This window comes from Xiphophorus couchianus, chromosome 21 (assembly GCF_001444195.1).
Source record: "Xiphophorus couchianus chromosome 21, X_couchianus-1.0, whole genome shotgun sequence".
Taxonomy (NCBI): domain Eukaryota; kingdom Metazoa; phylum Chordata; class Actinopteri; order Cyprinodontiformes; family Poeciliidae; genus Xiphophorus; species Xiphophorus couchianus.
In genome coordinates, this window is record NC_040248.1 from 11,936,629 (window position 1) to 11,944,334 (window position 7,706).

General features: G+C 37.3%; 1 long non-coding RNA gene across 1 annotated transcript; it reads left to right on the plus strand.

The window, feature by feature from the left end:
• Positions 1-3,592: 3,592 nt before the first annotated feature.
• On the plus strand, positions 3,593-6,958 carry LOC114136617 (uncharacterized). Its single transcript, XR_003593849.1, has 2 exons — positions 3,593-3,814; positions 3,934-6,958. It is a non-coding gene; the product is annotated as an uncharacterized LOC114136617 (long non-coding RNA).
• Positions 6,959-7,706: the final 748 nt, after the last annotated feature.

A 7,706-nucleotide genomic window follows, 5' to 3' on the forward strand; every position in this document is an offset into this window, starting at 1 on the left:
AATCGATACGTTTAATTTTCTCTCTAGAGTTGTATCAGTAAAAATGATAAACTGTATTGCGCCAAATTGCATTCAATTGAGTGTGTACATTAACCCTTTCAGAGAACTTTGAACCATTTCCATGATGAATTTGATCCAAGCATTGCTGTCACAGCCATCTTAAGATGTTACTCTATTGCTAGACTGAGAGACTTTAAGAACAAACTTTAGTCTTTTAAGTGGTTCAGTAAACATGTCAGCTCAACAGTTTCAACATCTGTGAACTTTTTCCACATTTTGTCTTTTTGGTCCCACTTTAAATGTAAAAATATAAACTGAAGTCTCCGGCTCTAATCATAAAATCTTATATATTATGTTCAGCTGGATCCAGTTTCTGTTAATTTCTGTACATGAGTCTGCTGTAGTACAGGAGTGAGACCAGACTGCAGCACAGTTTGCAAATATGAGAGCAGTGGAATAAAGGTGCAACATAATACATTCTATTTCTTCTAACTTCTCTCTTAATGATGCCAGGCCTGTTTTACTGGAGAATGTGCCTCAGTGTGACAGATGGGAAAGAAAATACATAATGCAAGACAACATTTTTGTGCAGATTAGCTTGCACTGTGAAGCCAGTTACATTTTAAAATGTGGTCTAATTTAAAAAAAATGTAATAATTCAAGAAATATGTATGCCAACTTGGAAACTGTACATGGATCAAAATGTCAATTGTAATTTTAAATGAGTTTAAGGTGATACAAAAAGATGCTGTTGTAGTGAAAAAGAAGTACTAAATTTATAAGAATTGCTGGCAGCAAAGTGTTGTTTTTTCTATTTTCTGTACCATCTGTTTTATATTGGTTTGGAGATCTGAAGCCTCAGCACAGCTTTATGTTACGTCTGAATGACACATTGGACTATTTAACCAAAAATGACAACAAGGATGTTGTCTTGCATTCACTTTAGTGAGGATTTTACCGAGTGATTATTTCCATACCCAAAATTTAACTTTGTCAAAAAGAAACATGAACCCTAGTATATTGGAAGTAGCTCATAAGAGTGGAGGTCGAACCAAAATATAGACAGGAATTAGGATGTTTCATAGTGAACAGATTAATGAATAATAAGTAAATAACTTACAGGCTAAGGTTGGGAACAACATGGAAGTAATGGAAGGAGCGAGTGGGAAACAAATCAAACCGGAGAGCTTAAATACAGAGGGAGAAATGGAAGTGAAAAAGGAAACCAGAACTAGCTAATCAGATGAAAGGGGGAGCAGCTGAGAGAAAGCACAGGCAGAGAAGAAATGAAATAACAGAAACAACTGTGAAGGAAAGAAGGCTAACATGAACTGAAGTGGGACCACAGAACTAAAACCTGAAACTTAGCAGAAATTAATGCCAATCTGAGGAATCTAACTCTACATGCACAAAAAAATGACCAATCAGGAAACACACAGAAGAATTAACAAAGATCAGATCTCTGTAAATAAGCAATACAGAAATGATCAAAACTGGAAACACAGATGAAACTTAAAATTCAAATATCTGCAGATCATGACATAAAAAATCACAAAATTGTAAAATCAGGTGCAGCAACAAAACAAATGTTGACTACATCGGTCAAATATTATTGTTCAATTTACCTCTGTGTCAACAAGAAGTAGTCCTCTATATGAAATTGTAAGGCAGTATTTTAAAATTCAGTTTGACCCTACGTGCATTTGGGACTCATGGATAAAATGCATCCGTTTTATTTTTCTGGCACTCTAAAATAGCGGAAATGATTATCTGTCGGCACAGTTACTCATTTCCTGAAAGCATGGTCATTATTATGTAACAGCTGCTCTTTTCAGGAATAATTTCCCTTAACAGAATCTCCTAAAATTAAGAAAAACTTTCACTCTTAAAGCAATGGGGTGGGGACACGGCATTAAGGTTATTAAAATAAATCCGATGAAATGTAGCAGAGGGTTTCTAGCACTGTGTTCCTTTTTTCCTTTTCATATTTATCGCTCTGCTGCCTCAGAGGTCAGCTGCAGTTGAGTAAAAGGTCAAATCTGCTCAGTTTTGTAAGAGAGTGGATAAATGAAAAGGTCACAAACGGGATTCAACCTTTACTGCTGAATGCAAGGAAACAGAGAAGAAAATCCTCACTCAGCATAAAATTAAGTCTGCGTTTCTTCTTCTTTCTAGGAGGGAATGATGCTTGAAGGAAATGAGAATTATGGAAGGTGATGCTGAAAGTCACTGTGGCCCATTGGTGTAGGAAAAACTCCTCTGTTTTTCACTTTTATGGTGTGTGACTTGAATGATTTGATGTGCTTTAAGAGCCAAATTCTCCTCCATTGCTTTACTGATACAGTTTTCCAATAAAAACAGTGGTCAGACAATGCTTATATACAAAACTGCTACATTAAGCTGCTGCTTACAAATTTTGAAAAGGTTGGAGCTGCATCCGCCCCTTCAAGATTTTACAAGTCTAATTATTCTAAGGCATAGAAAAGGGAATACATTTAGAGATTAATGTATTAATCTGAAATGGCATGTACAGATTATTTTAAAGCTTTTCTAATTTCTAACTCATTTTATAATGGGCCATTTACTCAGGAAGGAATTTGTCGCATATACACAGATGTTCAGACAACATTTATAAGCCTAACACTTCAGGGTCAAAATTAAATTTTAAAGGCTTAGAACACTATTAGCATGGGAGAAGAAGTTGGTACAATTAATTGTAAGGCCTAATTCACCCTATTCTCAGATTTTGTGGTTTGTGCCTGCCCGCTAGCGGTCTCTGGATGTCGTTATGTAGCCCACATACTTGTGCATGTATTGCCTGTAAATACCAGCAGGAGATTATAAAAGTCCCAACCAGAGAAGGTGCCAAACAAAAAGCGGACATTAAAACTAACACTTCAGGTCATGAGCAAAAGACACAAGGAGCCAACAGATTTCTGCTGTTTCCCAAAGTGGCTCATTTATCTATCGGATAAAACAAGGATGCAAAAGCCGAATGGAGTTCTTATGATTAATCCCTTTTTTAAAATGATTTTCTTCTTGTCCTTGTCTGAGCAAACAGTGTATACACCAGCTGCCTATGGCTACCTAAGATGCTTTAATGAAAACTGTACACCTTTGAACAAAATGCGATTGTTCCAGGTTCAGCAAGGACAGTCCTGGGCTATTCAGAGTAAACAGCTAAATGTGTGAAAGGTCAAATCTGACATTTTTGTTGGGAACGCATGTTTTTGAAAATAACTAGTTGAATCAAGTTTACCTTTTGTTGCATATTTCCATGTAAATATAGTGATATTTTTGCTTCTTTGAAGCTATGGTGAGAACTTCCTACAACCTTGAATTTGTGGCAGAAATCAGTCATAATTTCACTTAGGACCTTTGGTCATTATGTGCAGAATAAGAAACTTATTTTGCAACATTTGGTAGTCCTGAAGTTTAAACACATAAAAGCAGTAGTTGCTCTTTCAAAAAAGAGGCCAAACAGTGCCATGACACTTCTCCTAAAATTGATTAATTTGACTGCTATAGACCTTAAGATCAAGATTCAACATCTTGATTAAATGCTGATCAAATCCACAGAGGGGTACTTTGCTTTAAAAATGTTGACAAAAAAGAAAATTAAAGATCTCCGAGATGATGTAGTTGCATCTAGCTGCTAGTATTTCCTCTGCATTATTTTATGTGCTCTGATTGTCAGCCGGAGAGTCATCATTTACTTTCTGTTCAGCAGGTCTAGCTGTGGCATGAAAAGAAATGAAGACATGTGGGAGCAGAAAGACGGCAGAGAAATGAAAGCTGACAGCAGCCTTTTGAGGTGAACAGACGGACAGTGCAGAGAGAGAAATCTTAAGTGGGAGAATGAAAAGCGTGGAGAGAAATCCAATCACTGCTGCTCTTAAACACGAACTTTTCTTTCTTCTCGCCTTTTTGCAGTTGAGATTGCCGTTAGCAGGGAATTAAAAGTTCATCCGAAGTCGATGGGACTTCAAAAGCCGATGCACTTGTCGAGCTTCAAGTCACCTCACATATCTACTGCAGCTGAGCATGGAAAACACTCAGGGAGCTGTTTTCAAGCACAAGTATTCCCACTTCACACTCAATTTGAAAAGCGCTGGGACATCTTTCACAAAAATGTCTGTTTTGTCTGAAATACATCGTCCAAAACTTGTATTTTTTAAACAGACGAACTAAAACCAATCATTTCTATTAATTTCTACATATGCAGCAGCCTTAGGGTTAAGGCTACGCTATAATTAGTCTCCTCCTGCAACTTGGACCTCAGTAACCCTTATGCTTCTTCTGGAAATAGTTCAACGTTATGTTTATAAATGAGCTCAGATGATTTGTTTCCCTTTTAATACTGTAGTTCTCATATGCAGTGCCATTTGAAGCCACTGATGCACATATTCACTCAAAGTTTCATTTATTTGACTGGAAGTGGCCATAGAAAGTGGCACACAGTTTGTGTGTGTAAGTCTGTTGAACCTCCTCTCATTGCAAGGCATGGCCAGAATGTGTGTCCTCACAGCTGAAGCTCATCAAGGCCAATCAAGAGACACATGCCAGATTTTTTTTGCTCACATTAGTAGTAATCAGGCTTCCCTCTTCTCGGTATAAATGTTCTTTGAATTCTGACACACCTTTGCTGTCTCTCCTCACCTCCATGCTCACTCACCTGCCAGTGTTCAGCACTCCATTACTCCAACCAATAAATCCATTCACCAGTCCCCTGCCAACCTCAGTTGCTATGGTTATACTTACCTCCTCCTCAGCAGTATAAACCATTTTAAGACAACTACAACATAAATCTCAAACATCTCCTCTTTGTGCTGTCCTGGATAAAATACAAATAAATACTAAATACAAGCCACACTTTTTAGATTTTCCAGTATGTGTTAGTGTGAAATCCGATGAGATACTCTAAGATTCTAGACTTTAATAAAATAAATTGTGGTACAGTGTTAACGGTACTTTACCACAATTTATGGACCATGTCTCAAATGGTTGCCACCATTCTCTGAGATTCTGAAATTCATTAAGCAAAAAAAAAAAAAAAAAAAAAATACCAACCAAAGAAAATATAAGAAATTTAATAGTGCTGAAGAGATTCCCATCTAACTTTGTCTAAAACATACCATTTGACTCAGCTGTGCTGATGTTGGTAAAGAATGAGCACAGAAAAACAAAGTCCTCGCCTGTCAACAAAGATTTCTCTAGAGAGTTTATGTTATGAAATAAATACTGACACCCACTCTGACATATTTGTGCTTCAGGATACAACATAATAGTTTATTGTCAGCCCAAAAAATCTAATTTGTTACAGTGCAGTGGGGGTAAGAAGTAGAGATAAGTTTATGAATTTGGTGTGCAGTTTAAGCTTGAACCTTCATATTTCATTTCAGATTAACCACATAGGGCGACACCCTTAAAATAATATTATCTTTAACCTCTACCAATCAGTCTTTTTTTTGCCACCAGTGAGAGACTGGAGTTCAGCTGGGGGTTTTTTCTCATCTGTTTTTACAAAAGCAATGGGTGATTTTTTTGATTTTTTTTATATTTTGGAAGAAATTTCTGGTTAGTACTGCTTGTGTTCTACATGTTACTACAGTCTCCTGAGTCCTCCATATGCTTAAGCTCAAAATTAGGGTAAGTCTGGCACAAGAGCATCACTGGGCATCACCAAAATAAGACCATTCAAACAGAGACAGCATCATGATAGAAAAGAGGTTTGGTCACGATGGATGTAATGAGGAACAGTTCTAAATGCAGGTTAATTGTGACCCAAAGTTTTTAGACATCTGCTAGAACGGTGAAGAAGACCATGGACAATTCTTCTTATTTGAAATATTTGGAGGATTTCTGTGTGTTGGCAAATATTGCCAAGTCAAGATGTTGGATGATGACAGATTCCTAACACTGAAAGCTGAAACTGAATCAAAAAATGATTTAACAGATATTATTTCATTAGAGGTGTGAACACTTAAGCAGCCAGATTGTTCCAGCTTTTAAGTTTTTATGAAATATATTTTTCCCTCTAAGAGATGTATTTTCTTTCATTGCTTAATTGTACGGGATATGTGATTAAAAAAAAAAGACAGAGAAAGTTTTTAAAGACTGTATGTTTTTCACATCACAAAACTCTGGGATGTGAACAGAGGTGTGTAGAATTTTTACATCCACTGTACAAAAAGGAGCACTCAAAAAATCCACTTCTTGAAGAAAAGCGACTCTCGATTTGTTTTGGGAAACATGCTTTGTCACTAAAACTGTCTTTGTGATGGATATATTCAATTGCATTTACTTTGAAGACAATTTCCTTGTGTCTTGATTTAATCAGGAGATAGATGTCCCCGGGACATAGACATGCGTGCAACGTGTTGGACTGATAGGACCTGTGTCTCCTCTTTGTTTGCTCTGAGCTTCTCTTTAGCGTATGTGGTCTGAGAGAGGAATGCTGCTACCGCTCCAGACTGAAGGGAGCACGCTTAGTGGATGAAATATGGATCCAAACACTCACTGGAAACTCGTAGATACTCTGGCACCAGTCCAAAGACTCGTCAGTGTTGACAAATAGGCTGTCAGGCAGCCACGAGTCCACACAAATTTCACCTGTTGTCTACGTCTGCACACCACAAATCTAAAGCACCAGGGAGGTTCAGCAGAGAAATGACTCCCGCTCTCAGATGAGTTGGACAGATGAGAAAACTCAGAGTTTCATCAATTTTTTTCCCACACAGAGCCCAAGTTATTTGAAATGCATACTATGGGGCCGCAGTATACCCATGTGCAACCAGTACCATTTCAATGAGTCAATGTGATGTTTCTGACGTTAAATGATCTGCTTTATGCACACATGCATGGCGGGGCTTCATGAAACATTCATTAGTGCTTGTTACTTTGTTTACTCTCTGGACTTGAGAGGTTGTTGAATAAAAAGAGGTTTATTGAAAGGTTATGACCCACATTGTTGTTTTTGAATGGTTCTTACAGAAACAACACAAACAAAGGGATACCATGGTTCTAACTTCTTAGTGCATTTGAAGTTTAGTTTAAAAAATACTTCTTTTTTTAAATAAAGAAATTGAAGTTGAGAAAAGAGAACATAATGAAACACATTTTTACAACAACAACTTATAGTACAGACACTGAACCAAGAGTGGAACATTATTATCTCAAGCTGCTGGTCCCGAAGGCCTTGTATCTCTTAGATACCGTCCTTAACATCCGGTTCTGTCACCATTACACAAGGGAGCGTGCATTTCCATTTCTAAATCTACCGAGTCTTGGCAATAGACTTCTTTACTTTTCACTCACAAGCCAACAAATGTAGGACTTGGTTAGAGATAGACTGGAGATGTAGTGACAAAAATCAGAGATAGTATGTGAAAGATGAGTGGAGGGCAAATAAGGTCATGGATTGAAATAAGATTGTGTTGACAGATGATAGGTCTGGACTTTTGGGGACTCTGGTCCCAAAAGTGGGCTTTGTTCTGTGTTGAGTCTAAAAGTTATGGGTTCATCAGTTAGATTGAATAAATGTTACGAATGAACTGTGGGTCATTTTGAAAATATTCTTCGGTGCATAAAATTATTTTGTGTTTGAAATCTGACTTCCGAACCCAAAGATAACATACCTTTGTGGACACTACTGTTAGTCGGCCTGAAACTTGGAATTGGACAGTTTTTCCTGGATTAAGTATCGC